This window comes from Penaeus japonicus, unplaced genomic scaffold, assembly GCF_977035675.1.
Source record: "Penaeus japonicus unplaced genomic scaffold, GWHDUDI00000001_assembly GWHDUDI00000002, whole genome shotgun sequence".
NCBI lineage: Eukaryota > Metazoa > Arthropoda > Malacostraca > Decapoda > Penaeidae > Penaeus > Penaeus japonicus.
Window position 1 is genome coordinate 9,175,431 of NW_028234404.1, and position 18,915 is coordinate 9,194,345.

Genomic DNA, 18,915 nt, shown 5'->3' on the forward strand with positions numbered 1-18,915 from the left:
CTTAAATATTTGCTTTATTCCATTTCAGTCTAAATACGCAATGCAGTTGATAAAACTAGGAAGTTGCTGTTGAACATTGAAAGGCCAAGACCATATGGGCGAAAGGATGGATTAGATATTCATAAGCTTTTCCAGTGTCTTCAATCCCTACATTAGTCTTTCAAGCCACAGGATAACTCTGCACAAATGCCTGCCTATGTTGCCTATATTCAGATTATATAATCTCTCGAATGAGAAGTGCATATTTTTACCTTTGTTTAAACTTGCCACGAGGAGAAGGCTATCTGGATGAAGGGATATATTAGATATTCTTGTTTAGCAATAAATGACACTAAACAAGAGGATAATTGGTAAGAGGAAAAAGTAAATCTTCATTTGGGCCTTGTACAGATGCACAATATAGAGCCCAGATGGAACAAGATAAGGTTCACCACGTCTGTAATGACACCCAAGGTCGCTTTCCTCACTCTCGAGAATCGAGATACATGATAAAAGATCGAAAAAAGTGCTTTTCCAGATTTATGTTCATGCTTTGTAGAATTCAATGGGGAAACTTTTAAAGTGTAAAATATTTCAGTGTGGTCAGTCTCTCAGATTCATTGCAAAAACGGACAGGAGTTGCGACCTGTGATCTGTAAAATGGAAGCATAATCACTTCCCATTTTCCATAGAGATTTCTTGTAACGGAGAACGGTAACAAAGGAAACAGCAGTAAAACAATGCCTGTATTGAAGAATGGTTCAAGAGTTCAACAAAAACTGGCAGCCTCACTCTTGGAAGTAAGGTGAAGAAGGAACGTCTATACTGGTTCTCGGTGACTTCCCTTTTCTCGAGAGGTCAGCGTCTCGGGCAACGTCGATCTTCCGACATTGTATATGATATTAATAATACTGGTACATAACAACAAAGCACAATGTTGTCTTTAAAAGTGCCCAGACCCAGGATTGAACCGGGGACCTTTAGATCTTCAGTCTAATGCTCTCCCAGCTGTGCTACCTAGGCATAGAAATGATCTGGATACTTTTCATAAATAATGAGACTTAATATTCAAATGACATATTTATTATAGGTTAGAAAGATAAGGGAAATTCTTGTTACCTGTCAGAGAGATAACATCAGCGAGCTTTTTCATTCAGTTATCTAAGTCTGTCAGTTGTTTTGATAGTGGCAATAATTTTAGATTCATGGGTGACCTGAATAAGATATAATATAGTGAGTTCCATGACCATATATAACCGTCAGTACAACATACCTTCACAGGGCTCAGCACTGCAATACTGCTTGATGTTCATCCTCTGTCAAGTGTCATTTATCATTGCATTCGTCTTTCAAGTATAAGGATAACCTGACACCAATAATTGGGAGAGATCTGTATCCCACAATGTCGAAAGATCGACGTTGCTGGAGATGCTAACCCTTCGAGAATAGTCTCAGAGAACCAGTCCAGGCGTTTTCTTGTCCCAAGGGTGAGGTCTTAAAGAAGCTGCCAGTTATGAACCCTTATTCCATTCTTCAACACAGGCAGCGATTTACTGCTGGGTTTCCTTTATTACCGTTCTGCATTACTGGAAATTTCCATGGAAAATGGAAAGTGCTTCTACTTATACTTTCCAGATTTAAGGTCGCAATTACTGTTCCTGAGAAAGAAAGATCCATTAAAACACTGTTTTGTAATGAATCTGAGAGACTGAGGGATAAGCTAACAGACACATCTTTCTACCCATATATTAAAAAATTCATATCTTACACTCTAGAAGTTTCCCATATAAATTCTGCAAAGCAGAACCATAGATCTGGAAAATCATTTTGTTGATTTATCATGCATCTCCATTCCTAGACACCTTTCAGAAACTGAAGTGTAAACCAGTGAGGGTGAAGTGAACGATCTTTGGTGTTATTAAAGGCGTGGTGAACCTTATTTCGTTTCATCTGGGCTCTGTATTGTGCATGTATACAAAGTTCTAGTATCGTGTGCTTGTTAATGTGTGTGAAGGGGGGGGGGGGGGATATGATACTGATACCAATAAGAAGGGATGATGAGTTCAAAGCAACAAATCTACCAGATTTTTATAAATATTTTATATGAAATGAATCTAAAATTCTTGCCACTCTTAAAACAACTGACAGATTAAGATAACTAAGTGAAAAGGCTCGCCAATGTTATCTCTCTGACAGGTAACAAGAAGAATTTCCTTTATATTTCTTATCGATAATATCTATATGTCACATGTTGATTTTCATTATTTACGAAAAGTATCTATCACGTTTCTAAGCCTCGGTAGCTCAATTGGGAGGTCCCCGGTTCAATCCCGGGTCTGGGCACTATTGAAGTCACCCTATCTAATATTGGTATTAGTATTATATCCCACCCTGCACACACATGAACAAACAAACGATGTCAGTAAGGAAATACCGCCTCAGTTAAATCTAGCGAGATGTAGGAAGGTAAAGCTCCACTTGGACCTTGTGGAGATACACTATATAGAGCCCAGATGGAAAGAGATAAAGCCCACCACATCATAACAACACCAAAGGTCACCAACTTCACTCTCTCTGGTTTCACTTCAATTTCTGAAAGGTATCATGATAAATGATCGACAATGTACTTTTCCAAATTTATGTTTATGCTTTGTATAATTCCACTGGGAAACCTTTAATGTGTAAAACATAGATTCTAGAATATATATAGAAAGTCTTTCAGATTCATTGCAAAACAGTGTTTTAGTGGAAATAAGTGTAAGCACTTTCCATTTTCCTTCGAAATTTCTAGTAATGGTGAACGGTTATAAAGGAAACGCAGCAATAGATCGATGCGCAATGCAGTTTATAAAACTAGGATGTTGCTGTTGAACATTATAAGGATAAGACCGTAAAGGCGACGGAATGGATTGGATATTTACAAGCTTTTCCAATGTCTTCTAATTCTACATTAGTCTTTCAAGCCACAGGATAACTCTGCACAAATGCCTGCCTATGTTGGTTATATTCAGATTATATACTATCTCGAATGAGAAGTGCATATTTATATTTTTTGTTTTAACTTGCCAAGAGGAGAAGGCCATCTGGATAAAGGGATTTATTAGATTTTCTTAGAGGTCATTCGTATTTTTGAATTCTGCGTACCCTACATTTATCACTGTTATTTATGTATGATTTCACTTTATAGAAATTTCAAATAACGAAAAACATCTTATATCTTTTATTTGTTGGAGAAATTACACTTTATACACTTGTTAATCAAATCTGTAGTAGCAAATATACCTCTTACTTGAGGAGGTAGCACATATTGTATAAATTCTAATTATGTGCAACATAAGCATGTCTTGGTGTCTAGTTATAGTTAGGCTTACAAAAAATACGCGTAACAATAAATGACACTAAACAAGAGGATAAATGGTAAGGGCAAAAAGTAAAGCTTCATTCGGGCCTTGTACAGATGCACAATATAGAGCCCAGATGGAACAAGATAAGGTTCACCACGTCTGTAATGACACCCAAGGTCGCTATCCTCACTCTCTAATTTCACTTCAATTTCTGAAAAGTGTCTAAGAATCGAGATACATGATAAATGATCGACAAAATGCTTTTCCAGATTTATGTTTATGCTTTGTAGAATTCAATGGGGAAACTTTTAAAATGTAAAACATGGATTTTTTAATACAGTGGTAGAAAGACATGTCTATCAACTAAGCCCTCAGTCTCTCAGATTCATTGCAAAAAACGGACAGGAATAGATCGATGCTTGTATTGAAGAATGGTTTGAGTTCATAACTGGCAGCCTCTTTGAGGCCTCACCCTTGGAAGCAAGGCGAAGAAGAAACGCCTGGACTGGTTCTCTGAGACCACTTTTCTCGAGAGTTCACAAGCTTCACTCTCACGGGTTTACACTTCAGTTTATGAAAGGTGTCTAGGAATGGAGATACTTTATAAAGCATCGACAAAGAGTTTTTCCAGATCTATGTTTATGCTTTGTAGAATTCAATTGGAAAGTGTAAAACATGAATTTTAGACTACATAGATAGAAAAATATGTCTGTCAACCAATCCCTGTCTTTCAAATTCATTGCAAAACAGTCTTATAACGGATCTTTCTTTCTAAGGTTCTGTAGAAGTATAAGCACTTTCCATTTTCTATGGCAAATCTAGTAATGCAAAACGGCAATAAAGGAAACGCAGCGGCAGAACAATGCTTGCATTGAAGAATAGTTTAAAAATTCATAACTGGCAGCCTCTTTGAGGCCTCACTCTTGGAAGCAAGGCGAAAAAACATCTAGACTAGTTTTCTAAGACTTTTCTCAAAAGGTCAGCGTCTCAGGCAACGTCGATACATACAAGACACGATGTTTGTCTTTAAAAGTGCCCAGACCCGGAATTGAACCGGGGACCTTTAGATCTTCAGTCTAACGCTCTCCCAACTGAGCTACCTAGGCTTAGAAATATGATAGACACTTTTCATGAATAATGAAACTTAACATATATGACATATAGAATATTATCGATAAGAAGTATAAAGGAAAATTTTCTTATTACCTGTTAGAGAGATAGCATTAGCGGGCCTTTTCATATATACTGTAGTTGATAAAACTAGGATGTCGCTGTTGAGCATTGAAAGAATAAGATTGCAGGGGCGAACGGATGGATTAGACATTTATAAGCTTGGTCAGTCTTTTATCCCAACATTCGTCTTTCAAGTCTAATGATAACTCGGCACAAATGCTTGACTATGTTGCACACATCCAGATTATATAAAGTATATTTTACTCTCTATAAGAAAAAGTGCGTATGCTTAAATTTTCAAGCAAAGGCGAAGACCATCTGGAAGAAAATAAATATTGGATATTCTAATGATAGGTCTTTCGTAAGTTTGAATCTTTTCTTGCATATCCTACATTTTACGCTTGTCTCCCAGCTGTTGTTTATATGATTTCACTGTATAGACAGCACAAGTAATGTAGAACATCTTATATTTATGATCTGTGGGAGAAATTACACATTATGCAATTGTTTATCAAATCATCTTACATGAGATATTGTATATAATTTAAATATGTGCAACTTAAGCTTGTATTGTTGTCTAGTTACAGTTGAGCTCAAAAGATGTACGAAGTAATGAATGACATTGAATAAGAGGATAAAGGGTAAGAGCAAAATCAGTGTGATGACGTGCGATGGTATACTTTGGTGAATATTATACATTACCATTAAATATATCACATTTTCCATTTCAACAAAACAAGGAATGGAAAAATCGGAAATGCACGAACATGCTGAATGCTTTTCGCTTTGTTCCTTCAAGACCTGGAAAAACATTAAGAGCGAAAAGGCCAGCGTACAGGTGCTTCCCAGTTTTAACCTTTGTTTTTTTATAACTCAATCAGTATGAATCCTCCATACATTTTCTGTTAAAGGTTAACTGTGATATAAATTCTTGTTGGTCTTGATAAATCGGGACAGATTTTGAAAAAAAGTTTGCTGTCCGTTTTATTTACAATTATATCGTAGATATCATATATTTTGAATTTTTAGAAAGCCATCTCATTTATACGCCTAGGTAGCTCAGTTGGGAGAGATCAATATCACAAAATGTCGCTTGATCGACGTTGCCGGAGACGCTGACCTTTCGAGAAGAGGGAAGTCTTAGAGAACCAATCCAGACGTTTTCTCACCTTAAAGAAGCTGCCAGCTATGAACTCTTCAACCATTCTTCAATACAGGCAGTGATCTACTGCTGGGTTTCCTTTATTACCGCCCTGCATTACTGGAAATTTCCCTGGAAAATGGAAAGTGCTTCTACTTCTATGATTTAAGGTCGCAATTACTGTCCCTGAGAAAGAAAGATCCGTTAAAACACTGTTTAGCAAACTGAGAGACTGAGGGACAGGTTTACAGACATATCATTCTACATATATATTCAAAAATTAATGTTTTACACTTTAAAAGTTTCCCAATTGAATTCTAGAAAACATTACCATAGATCTAGAAAAGCATTTTGTCGATCATTTATCAAGACAAAAAGTAAAAATTTATTTGTAGACATATAAAAAATAACAAAAACATATACGAATAAATAATACGAATAATAATAATACTAATATATACATATACATATAATATAAAATATGTATATAAAAATATATACATATACATATAATATATATATATATATATATCAAAATAACATATACGAATAAATAATACGAATAATAATAATAATAATACGAATAATAATAATAATACGAGTACATATCTAGACACCTTTCAGAAAGCGAAGTGTAAACCAGTGAGATTGAAGTTAGCGATCTTTGGTGTTATTAAAGGCGTGGTGAACCTTATCCCGTTCCATCTGGGCTCTGTATTGTGCGTTTATAGAAAACCGGGTGACGAATTACCTCCATATATATCTCACCACACTGAAATGAGACAGAGTTCCCTTACTGGTATCGTTTGTCTGTTTATGTGTGTGTGAAGGGGGGTTGGGATATGATACTGATACCAATAATAAGTGAAGAACAAAGTTCATTGCAACAAATGTAGAGGAAAGGTATGAATGGCACATCTACCAGATTTTTATAAATATTTTATATGGAAGGTCACTCATAAATCTAAAATTCTTGCCACTCTTAAAACAACTGAGAAGATTAAGATAACAAAGTGAAAAGGCTCGTCAATGTTATCTCTCTGACAGGTAACAAGAAGAATTTCCTTTATATTTCTTATCGATAAGATCTATATGTCACATCTATATGTCACACTCATCTAATTTTGGTATTAGTATTATATCCCACCCTGCACACACATGAACAAACAAACGAGGTCAGTAAGGAAACACCGCCTCAGTTAAGTGTAGTGACATGTAGGAAGGTAAAGCTTCACTCGGACCTTGTGCTAATACACTATATAGAGCCCAGATGGAAAGAGATAAAGTCCACCACACCATAATAACACCAAAGGTCACCAACTTCACTCTCTCTGGTTTCACTTCAATTTCTGAAAGGTATCATGAGAAATGATCGACAATGTACTTTTCCAAATTTATGTTTATACTTTGGATAATTCAACTGGGAAACTTTTAAAGTGTAAAACATGAATTTTAGAATATGTATAGAAATCTTTCAGATTCATTGCAAAACAGTGTTTTAGTGGATATAAGTAAAAGCACTCCATTTTCCTTCGAAATTTCTAGTAATGCAGAACGGTAATAAAGGAAACGGAGCAGTAGATCGATGCTTGTATTGAAGAATGGTTTGAGTTCATAACTGGCAGCCTCTATGATGCCTCAGTCTTGGAAGCAAAGCGAAGAAGAAACGTCTGGACTGGTTCTCCGAGACCACTTTTCTCGAGAGGTCGCAAACTTCACCTCACTTACACTTTAGTTTCTGAAAGGTGTCTAGGAATGGAGATGCATGATAACTCATCGACAAAAAGCTTTTCCAAATTTATGTTTATGCTTCGTAAAATATAATTGGAAAGTGTAAAACATGAATTTTAGACTACATAGATAGAAAGATATGTCTGTCAACCAATCCTTGCATATCAGATTCATTGCAAAATAGTCTTATAACAGATCTTTCTTTCTAAGGTTCTATAGAAGTATAAGCACTTTCCATTTTCTATGGCAAATCTAGTAATGCAAAACGGCAATAAAGGAAACGCAGCGGCAGATCAATGCTTGCATTGAAGAATGGTTTAAAAATTCATAACTGGCAGCCTCTTTGAGACATCACCCTTTGAAGCAAGGCGAAGAAACGTCTAGACTAGTTTTCTAAGACTTTTCTCAAAAGGTCAGCGTCTCAGGCAACGTCGATTTTCCGACATTGTGTATGGTATTGATACATACAAGACACGATGTTTGTCTTTAAAAGTGCCCAGACCCGGGATTGAACCGGGGACCTTTAGATCTTCAGTCTAACGCTCTCCCAACTGAGCTACCTAGGCTTAGAAACATGATAGATAATTTTCATAAAAATGAATATTAACATATGACATAGATATTATCCATAAAATAAGGAGGAAATTCTTCTTTTACCTGTCAGAGAGATAACGTTGGCGAGCCTTTTCATTTCCTTATCTTAATATATTTTCAGAGCGGCAAGAATTTTAGCTTCCTGGGTGATCTTTCATGTAAAATATGATATGAAAACAGCAAGTTCCATGACCAAATATATACTTATCTTTTTAGCTTGCCAAGAGGAGAAGACCATTAGGATGAAGAGATAGAGGTCTTTCGTAAGTTTGAATCTTGTGTATCCTACACTTTACCCTCCCATTTGTTGCTTATATATGTTTTCACGTTATAGACATCTCAAGTAATGTAAAATATTTCATATTTATTATCTGTTGGAAAAATTACACATTATATACTTGGTAATCAAATCTGTAGAAAGAAATGTACCTCATACTTGAAGAGGTAACACTTATTGTATATATTCGAAGCATGTCAAAGGTTAACTGTGATGTAGATCCTTGATGTCGTGAAAAATCGTGCAGATTTGGATAATGATGCTTGTCGAAACGGACCGCAAACATTATCTAGATGTCATATGTTAATTTTGTATATCTGTAAAAGCTTTGTCGTTTCTAAACCAAGGCATTTTAGTTTAATGAAATGTACGAAAGTAAATCTTCATTTGAGTCTTATATATATAGATGAACAATATAGAGCCAAATAGAACAAAATAAGGTTCACCGCACCTTTATTTAATAACATAAAATGTCTCTAACTTCTCTCTCACTGGTTTCCCTTAAATTTTTGAAAGTCTAGGAAATGAGATATATGATAACTGACCGACAAAATTATTTTCCAGATTTATGTTTATGCTCTGTATAATTCAATTGCAACCTGAGATCTGTAAAATGCTGGTATAGTCACTTTTAAAATTCCACGGAGAACGATAATAAAACAAACGTAGCAGTAGCTCAATGCCTGTATTTGAAGAATGGTTTAAGAGATAACAAGAAACTGGCGGCCCCTTTGAGACCTTACCCTTGGAACAAGGCGAAGAACTGTCTGGACTGGTTCTCTAAGACTTTCCTCTTCTCGAAAGTCAGCGTCTCGGGCAACGTCGGTCTTCTGACGTTATGTGTGATATTGATAGTTTTGATATATAGCAACAAGACACGATGTTTGCCTTTAAAAGTGCCCAGACCCGGGATTGAACCGGGGACCTTTAGATCTTCAGTCTAACGCTCTCCCAACTGAACTACCTAGGCTTAGATACGTGATGGATTGGATATTTATAAGCTTGTTCAGGATCTTTCAAATATAAAGATAGCTCCGCACAAATACTTAACTATGTTGCACATGCTCAGATTATATACAGTGGATTTTACTTCCTCGAGTGAGAAGTGAATATATTTAATTTTCTTAGCTTGCTTATAGGTAAATACCATCTGGATGAAAGGATATATTGGATATTCATAAGAGAGTTAAATCTCTTGTTTAAATGACTTCCCAGCTGTTGCTTATATATGATTTCATCTTATAGAAATCTCGAGTCGTGTAAAACATCTAATATCCATTATCTTTTGGAGAAGTTTCCCATTTTGCTTTAATTAAATCTGTTGAAGCAAACTCACCTCTTATATGAGGTAGTATGTATTGTATAAATTTAATTATGTAATAAATGACACTCAGCAAGATGACAAACGGTAAGAACAAATTCAGGTGACGTGTGATAGTATGTTTCGGTGAATATTAAACAATACCATTAATTATATGAAATTTTCCATGTCAACAAAAGAACTATTGGAAAAATCGGAAATGCACAAACATGCCGAATGCTTTTCGCTTTATTGCTTCAAGCCTTGGAAAAGCTATAGTGTAATAAGACCAGTGTATTCGTGTTTTCCTGTTTTATCCCATATCTGCATGAATTCTCCATATGTTTATTGTCAAAGGTTAACTGCGATAGAGATCCTTCATGTTATGTAAAAATGCGGCCAAATTTCGATAGGAATTCTAAATGAAACGGACCGCAAACATTATTTCTATCAGTATTATACCCCTCGCCCCTGAACACAAATAAATAAATACATGATGCCAGTAAGGAAATCCCGCCTCATTTCAGTGTGGTGCGATATGCTTGGGCTATGTATAGACGCACAGTATAGATCCCAGATGGAAGGAGATAAGGTTCACCACGCCTTTAATAACACTAAATGTCGCTAACTTCACTCTCACTGGTATACACTTCAATTTCTAAAAGGTGTCTAGGAATGGAGATACATAACAAAGGATCGACAAAGTGCTTTTCCAGATTTATGTTAATACTGTGTAGAATTCAATCGGGAAAATGTTGAAGTGCAGAACATGAAATTTTGAATATATAATTACGACCTCAAATCTGAGAAGTAAAAGTATAAGTACTTTACATTTTCCATGGAAATTTCTAGTAATGCTGACCGGAAATAAAGAAAACGCAGCAATAGATCAGTTCCTATATTGAAGAATGGTTTAACACCTCAAAACTGGCAGCCTCTTTGGGTCCTTACCTTTGGAAGCAAGGCGAAGAAGAAACGTCTGGACTGTTCTCTGAGACTTCCTTTTTCTCGAAAGGTCAGCGTCTCGGGCAACGTCGATTTTCCGACAGTGTGTGATATTGATAATCTTGATACATAGCAACATGACACGGTGTTTGTCTTCAAAAGTGCCCAGACCCGGGATTGAACCGGGGACCTTTAGATCTTCAGTCTAACGCTCTCCCAACTGAGCTACCTAGGCTTAGAATAGTAATAGATACTTTTCATGAATAATGAAAAATATATTTAACATAAAGATTTTCTCGATTACCAACATAAAGGAAATTCTTCTTGTTACCTGTCAAAGAGATTACATCGGCGAGCTTTTTCATATGTAACGAAGTTGAATGTGTGATGCAGATAAAATTAGGATGTCGCTGTTGAACATTGAAAACCCAAGGCCGTATGATCGAAGGGATGGATTATATATTTTTTAGCTTGACTTCTATGCTCACATTTGCTTTCAAGTCTAAGGATAACTCGGCACAAATGCTTGCCTATGTTGCACATATTCAGCTTATATAGAGTATATTTACTTCCTCGAATAAGAAGCGTGTATGCTTAAATTTTCTAGCTTGCTTAAAGGCGAAGACATTCTGTATGAAAGGATATACAGTGTATTGTATGTTCATATGAGAGGTCATTCGTATGTTTGAATCTTATCTTATATATCCTACATTTTACACTCGTCTCCCAGCTGTTATTGATATAATATTTCACCTTATAGAAATCTAAGTAGTGTAAAAAAAAATCTCATATCTATTATCTGTTGGAGAAATTACACATTATACACTTTTTTTTTTTTTTTTATCAAATCCTCTTATATGAGGTAACATGTATACATTCTAAATATGTGAAACATAAGCACACTGTCTAATTATAGTTAAACTTTAAAGATGTACACAGTAATAAATAACACTGAATAAGAGCAAAATCAGTGTGATGATGTGTGATGTTATGCTTAGTGAATATTATACATTACCATTAATTATATCACATTTTCTATATCAACAAAACAAGGAATGGTAAATTCAGAAACGCATGAACACGCCGAATGCTTTTCGCTTTGTTCCTTCAAGACCTGGTAAAGCTTTAGAGCGAAAAGTCCCGCATATTCGTGTTTCCAGTTTTAACTCGATCACCATGAATCCTACATATTATATCTTTTGTCAAACGTTAACTGTGATGTTGATCTTTGATATTCTTGGTAAATTGGGGCAGATTCTGATAATGTCTGCTGTCCATTTCATTTAAAATTATCACATTGCAGATGTTATGTTACTTTTGATTATTTTTAAAAAAGCAAATTCATTTATATGCCTAGGAGGAGAGCGTTAGACTGAAGATCTAAAGGTCTCCGATTCAATCCCGGGTCTGGGCACTATTGAAGTCAGACTCATTACTAATTTTTGGTATCTGTATAATATATCCCCTGCACACACATAAACAGACAAACGATATGCTGCCTCATTTCAGTTAAGTGATGTGCGAAGGTAAAGCTTCACTCGGACTTTGTACAGATGTCCAATATCCAGACGGAACGAGATAAAGTTCATCATACCTGTAATGACACCAAGGTTCGCTAACCTCACTCTTACTGGTTTTATTTTAATTTCTGAAAGGTCTCTAGGAATGTAGAAACATGATAAATAATTGACAATGTTTTTACAGATCTATGTTTATGGTTGGTAGAATTCAACAGGGAAACTTTTAAAGTGGAAAACAAAAAAAGTTAACTGGTTTTTATTTTGCTGTTGTTTTCAGGGACAGATATAGCCACCTAAAATGGAAGTAGGATCACTTTCCATACACATGGTATTTAATTAGGTAGACCGACTGAAACCCTGTCTGAAACTGTTAGAGGAACTAATAATAACCTTGGAACATAATCAGGAAAACTCATTAGTAGCTTATTTCATTTGTTGAGGGCACAAGAAACTGTCGGCATTTTAGGAGCCTCACCCTTCGAGGCAAGATGACGAAGGAACGTCTGGTCTGGTTCTCTGAGAAGACTTCTCTTTCTTTGAGAGGTCATGTGACCGTAAGGCTTAATTCGGACTCCTAGACCTAACGTTCAGTGCATCTTTAAAACATGAAAATTTATTTATAACGACTTGGCGTGTCATTAACAACACTTATTCGTACCTGCAAGGAATAATGAGTTTGTCTTTTAAACTGCCCAGACCCGGGATTGAACCGGGGACCTTTAGATCTTCAGTCTAACGCTCTCCCAACTGAGCTACCTAGGCTTCTAAAGGAGTCATGTATAGTAATTAATGTAGCATCTATATTAATCCCCAATAACGAGGAAAGGGTAAGTAATAATCTTTGTGTAACCTATTCAGATAATCACTACTGTCCATTTTATTTGTGCATAGCTAAATCTGCCTGAGCAGCAAGAATTTACCTAGTGGAAACATTTGATGGAAAGTAAGATAGAGCCAAGGCCCATGATCAGCCTATGGTTGCTAACACACCATACAGTATAAGGAAGTCACATAGTCTTAGTGATTAATGGTTATTTTCTCGTCATGTCATTCTCGTCTTCTTTCGCCTTTCAAGCCTAATGAGAAATGAGAAGTGCATGTGCTTCAACTGCATGTCATAAATTATACACTTGTCAACTAAATCTGCTGACGCAAATATACGTCTTACTTGAGGTAAAATCAATTGTGAATATGTGCAACTTAGACATGCTTTGGTGTCAAGTTATAGTTAAGCTTGATAGATGCATGCAGTAAGGAATGACACTGAACACGGTGTGTAGCTGTGATTTTTATACATTGCCATTAACACTGTATATTATATACTTAATTCATTTTGTATCAGTGATATCTATAGATTTTATACCACGTGTCTGGACACTATTGAAGATTGTTTCTTTCTAGTATCGACCATTCATAATACTGATATTACCCCCCCCCCCCCCACACACACATACATAAAAACAAAGGATATAGATAAGAAATACTGTGCGAAGGTAAAGTTTAACACGTGCCTATTATAAATGTACAGTTTATAACCAAATAAGACAGCTTGATACTGAGACTTAAAGAAATAAGGCTCAACATACATTTACTTATACCCAGATTCGCTAACTTTACACTCACTCGGTTTACATTAATGTCTAAAACATTTCTAGGAATAGAGCTCAATGATATAAAGTTCACAAGGTACAGTGGACATTTCCAGAGCCAGGTCTGTGCATTGTAGAAATGAATTTGGAAACTTTTAAGATGTTAAACGTGGGTATATGAAACTGCTTAATACCGAAACGGAATGAGATAAAGTTACACACACCTTTACCATCACCTAAGGGAGATTTTGATAGGAATTCTATTTGAAACGAGCTACGAACATTTTCTCATAAATAGGCAACTTGGCGAATTTAAATTGATTTCGTATGAACGCTAGCAATAGGTTTCATTTACGTTAATTTTGATAGTTTTTGAAAAGTATTTGTCAGTTTCTTAAGCCTAGGTAGCTCAGTTGGGAGAGCGTTAGACTGAAGATCTAAAGGTCCCCGGTTCAATCCCGGGTCTGGGCACTATTGTCGGTAAGGGAGATACTCAGGCTTCCATTATGCGCCTTAGTTGCACTTCCTCAAAAGAGAGGGACATCTGTTGTAGCAAAATTGATTAAGAAATTCCCATTTCAATTTTTAAAAATGCACATGTATTGTAAATATTTAAACTAAAGCAAGTTTTCATACATATATATGTATATATATATGTGTGTATGTGTGGGTGTGTGTGTGAGGGTAAAGTATATATTAGATAATCCAAGTATGTGCACTTAGGCACGTAGTAGTGAGAGGTTATCCTTAGACGAAGGAAGAATGCAATGATGAATGGCAGTCAACAGTTGGATAACCATCTAGCAATAAGACGGTGTGGATCCGTGAAGGTATTTTGTGCCAGCGGTTATACTTACTCATAGATCTCGCAACTAATTTTATATCATATGCTCAATGAAAAATCACCCTTACATGTAAAATCTTTCAGTTCTTAAAACATTTGACATATTTAGCTTAGAATTTAATTTGAAAAGGATCGCTAATATTATTACTGAAAAAAGGTAATATATATATGCTAATTCGGATGATTTTTGAAGAGTACATACCAGGTTTTTAAGCCTAGATAGCTCAGTTGGGAGAGCGTTAGACTGAAGATCTAAAGGTCCCCGGTTCAATCCCGGGTCTGGGCACTTTTGAAGAGATTTATCGTTTCTCTCTATGCATCCTTGTTATCAATGATACATAATGTCATTATAGAGAAATTTTCAGATTCCTGATTTGCGCCTAACGTCAGGTATTGGCCGTGAACCCAGGCTACGTGGTCACCAAGTCCTCTCAGATAACCAGTCCAAACGTTTCTTTACCTCGCCGTGAAGAGTGAAGCCTTAAGACACAGCCAGTCTTTTCTTAACTTTTGTATCATTCATCAGAAATTAAATAAAGCCACTGCTGAGTTTCCCTGATTACTTAGCAGGTTTATATATCGTTCCTCTAAACATCTTAGACAGGATTTTATTGTCGGTCCACCTGTTGACGTGTGAATGGAGAGTAAGTATACTTCCATTTTAAAGATTTCTGGTTGCTACTCCCGTCGCTGGAAAAGAAAGACAAACTTGCCATGAGTTTGATTTCCTAATAAATTTGAGAAACTGATGAATGAGATTATGATTAATAGTCAAATTGACTTCGTATGAACGATAGCTATAGGTTTCACATACGTTAAACTTGATATTTATTAAAAAAAGTATCTCGGTTTCCATACAGAAACCGAGATATAACTGTTGCACTTCAATATGCAAACAGCTATTCAGATAAATAATATTATATTTCTTATAAATATCTCAATAGACCCCTTCTTCCTTACAGTCTTGTCTTTTCAACATATATCTCCAACAATCGAGTTTTATCAAATGTATTACAGATGCATTACTATAGACTGAAAAGGAATCAAGATAACTGAATTTAATAAAGCAAATTTGGGTCTCACTTGGAAGGGTAAAGTATATAGTAGATATTCCAAGTATGTGCTTTGGCCCGTATAAGTGTAAGGTTATTCCTAGACGAAAGAAGAATGCAATGATGAATGGCAGTCAGCAGTTGGATAACCATTTAGTAATAAGACGGTACGGAGCCGTATTTTCTGCCAACTGTTATACTTATTCATGGATCTTGTAAATAATAATATATCATATGCTCAATGAGAGGTCACCCTTTAAATTATTTCGGTTCTTAATACAGTTGACATGTTTTGGTTCGAGTTTGATATGAATTGGATAGCTAATATTATTTCTGGAAAAAAGGTAACATACATGCTAATTTGGATGATTTTTGAAGAGTATATACCATGTTTTTAAGCCTAGGTAGCTCAGTTGGGAGAGCGTTAGACTGAAGATCTAAAGGTCCCCGGTTCAATCCCGGGTCTGGGCACTTTTGAAGACAGATTTATCGTTTCTTTTTATGTATCGTTATTATCCAGTAATAGATAATGTCATTATAGAGAAATTTTCAGGTTTCTGAATTGCGCCGAACGTCAGTTCAGTCGTTACTTAATCTCGCCGTGAAGAGTGAGGCCATTAAGACACAGCCAGTCTTTTGCTAACTTTTGGATCTTTCCAAGAGGTCACAAGAAACTGGCGTCCCCTTTGAGGCCTAACCCCTCAAGACAAGGTGAAGAAGAAACTCCTTTCCTCTGTCCAAAGAGCTTGGGTCAGCGGCCTTGACCTGACATTGGGCACATTTAATAAATATGAAAAAGTCTCTATACTGACATCATGTGCGTCATTATCGATGTGTACCAACGCGATACGATATTTATTTAAAGTGCCCAGACCCGGGATTGAACCGGGGACCTTTAGATCTTCAGTCTAACGCTCTCCCAACTGAGCTACCTAGGCTTCGAAAAGAGCAAGAGTTCTTAAAAACAACTTCAACATAGATAATAACAAACGTGCAATCAGTGGTAATCATTGATAATAAGTAATGGTATTTGATATTTGCCATGTTGCCTCTCCAAGAGATATTTTTTGTCGATTTAATTCAGTCATCCTTATCTGAGCTAAATCTGTCTGAACAGCAAGAATTTATCTCAAGGAAACTTTGATGAAATAAATGATATAAAGGTAGTGGCAAGGTCAATGGTTAACGTACGATCGTCAACACAACATACCATCATCGGGCGTCACGTTGGTTTAGTACTTAATGGTTGTGATCATTCACCTTTCAAACCTAAAGATAACTTGACATCAATATTTCCCTATGTTACACTCATTTATATTATATGCAAATATACCTCCTTCAATGAAAGATACATATGCTTCGGCAGATTTGATGAAAGAATGTATTTGTGATTAGTAAGAAAGGTCATTATCATACGGTATAGATTTGTCTCGTAAACAGAAGTAGTATCCGTGTACATAAAGATACATCAAGTATACATACTAAACAGTGTATATTTAAGAAAATGTACATATAACAAACTGCGTAGATAATCATACTTATGCTTTGTCTTGTATAATGTTGTAACTTTGGGAATGATGTAACAACAGTAAATAAGTAACTCATAAAACTGGTAATATCACAATGATATCAGACATTTTCCACGGTCTCATTTGCTTCACATATTACAAATGTTATAACGTATATCACTATGATATAATCATTATCTCCAACATTTAAAAGGAGGAATAACCCAATCATCAAATCAGTGAATTCATCACCAACTTCATAAATAATTCTATCATCAATTCAAACAATTCCTTCCTTATTTGCATCATCATTCCATTCAATATTATTACCATGAAATAGACCTAACAAGAATTGTCTCCAAAGGGATAATTGTAGTTATACAACCATAATGATTATATCAGAAATTTGGTGGCTGTAGATTATGTATCCCCGGAGATATCCTCCTAGGAAACTTTTCATTAAAGATGCACGAAGCAGAAAAGCTCTTACTTCCGCAAGAGTTTCCTTATTCGCTCTAGCTTTACAGAGAATAAGAGAGGGAAAAGAAGGGTTTTCTTGGCACAAGAAAAGCTTACTGATGATGCTTTTCTTCTCTCTCTTTTCTATCTTCATGAGTGATTCGGAAGACGCTACTTTTAATGTATTCTAAAGTGATATAAAGAAATAGTTATGAGGATGAAACTATGACAATAATGTAACTGTATAGCATGATAACTTTAATAAAAATATTAAGCAAGTCCATATAACAAGTTATTGTTAGGCTTTATCTCCGAACACAACATAGATATACTCTCACAAATGAGATATATGGTCATATCATATATATTTTTCCTTATAATTATAATATTGAACTAGCATTTGATCACTATATATCTATCATAATCACCTCACTTGAATCTTGTAATAAAAAATGTTAGACTGGCAATTTGATCCAAACTCTACGGGAGAGAACAACTATTTCAATTACTCTCTCACGGTTTAGTTTTTCCGAGAGCACGACCACCTGATGGCATTTTAAAATATTAATGTTTCATTTGCATTCAGATTTAGTGTTTGATTTACATACATTCAATGTTTTATTATATATTATTTATCAAAAGCATATTATCTATACATACATACACACACATACAGACACACACACACACAAACACACACACACACACACGAACACACACATACACACACACACACACACACACACACACTCATATGTATATAAATATATATATATATATATATATATATATATATATATATATATATATATATATATATATATATATATATATATAAAGCTAAAACGTTGGAACTCGTATGCTTGATAAAAAGATCTTTCTTTCTGCCATGCTTTACCTCAATAATTAAGGGTCCCGCTAGGAAGTCGTGACCTATAGGCTGGGAACCACTAGAGAGAGGGAGAGAAAGAGAGAGATAGAGTGGGAGAGAGAAGAGACAAAGAGAAAGAGAAAGATATAAAAATAAGAGAAATAAAGTATCTGTGTAAATCTATTTTACAATAAGCAGAGAAAAAACAATTCCAAACTACGCTGTTTTGGGAGAATCTCGTCTTACCGCTCGCTTAGTCATGTCCTCACCCGGAAAATGGCAGGAACGTCTCCAGTTCCTTCCTTCCACTTCCTTATATATTCATTCTTCGTTCATCCTTTTGTTTTTTTATTCATTACACTCTTCAACTATTTTCTCGTGTGTGTGTGTGTGTGTGTGTGTGTGTGTGTGTGTGTGTGTGTGCGTGTGTGTGTGTGTGTGTTTGTATGTGTGCGTGCGTGTACGCTTGTGTGCGAGCGCGCGACCGCATACATACTTACCTACACGCTCATATGATGTGTTATTTAGTAGCACGATGGTTATATTTTTAAAAAATCATACGTAGAATTTCCTCATTTTACACAATAT

The 18,915-nt window shown here is 35.5% G+C and overlaps 9 non-coding genes across 9 annotated transcripts; 3 read left to right on the forward strand and 6 right to left on the reverse strand.

Moving 5' to 3' along the window:
- Positions 1-4,356: 4,356 nt before the first annotated feature.
- Positions 4,357-4,429, reverse strand: TRNAF-GAA (transfer RNA phenylalanine (anticodon GAA)). Its single transcript has one exon. It is a non-coding gene; the product is annotated as a tRNA-Phe (tRNA).
- Positions 4,430-7,861: 3,432 nt separating this feature from the next.
- Positions 7,862-7,934, reverse strand: TRNAF-GAA (transfer RNA phenylalanine (anticodon GAA)). The gene has a single exon. It is a non-coding gene; the product is annotated as a tRNA-Phe (tRNA).
- A 1,202-nt stretch (positions 7,935-9,136) lies between these two features.
- Positions 9,137-9,209, reverse strand: TRNAF-GAA (transfer RNA phenylalanine (anticodon GAA)). Its single transcript has one exon. It is a non-coding gene; the product is annotated as a tRNA-Phe (tRNA).
- Positions 9,210-10,646: 1,437 nt separating this feature from the next.
- On the reverse strand, positions 10,647-10,719 carry TRNAF-GAA (transfer RNA phenylalanine (anticodon GAA)). Its single transcript has one exon. It is a non-coding gene; the product is annotated as a tRNA-Phe (tRNA).
- Positions 10,720-12,693: 1,974 nt separating this feature from the next.
- TRNAF-GAA (transfer RNA phenylalanine (anticodon GAA)) lies at positions 12,694-12,766 on the reverse strand. The gene has a single exon. It is a non-coding gene; the product is annotated as a tRNA-Phe (tRNA).
- A 1,225-nt stretch (positions 12,767-13,991) lies between these two features.
- Positions 13,992-14,064, forward strand: TRNAF-GAA (transfer RNA phenylalanine (anticodon GAA)). The gene has a single exon. It is a non-coding gene; the product is annotated as a tRNA-Phe (tRNA).
- A 586-nt stretch (positions 14,065-14,650) lies between these two features.
- TRNAF-GAA (transfer RNA phenylalanine (anticodon GAA)) lies at positions 14,651-14,723 on the forward strand. The gene has a single exon. It is a non-coding gene; the product is annotated as a tRNA-Phe (tRNA).
- Positions 14,724-15,887: 1,164 nt separating this feature from the next.
- Positions 15,888-15,960, forward strand: TRNAF-GAA (transfer RNA phenylalanine (anticodon GAA)). The gene has a single exon. It is a non-coding gene; the product is annotated as a tRNA-Phe (tRNA).
- Positions 15,961-16,354: 394 nt separating this feature from the next.
- TRNAF-GAA (transfer RNA phenylalanine (anticodon GAA)) lies at positions 16,355-16,427 on the reverse strand. Its single transcript has one exon. It is a non-coding gene; the product is annotated as a tRNA-Phe (tRNA).
- Positions 16,428-18,915: the final 2,488 nt, after the last annotated feature.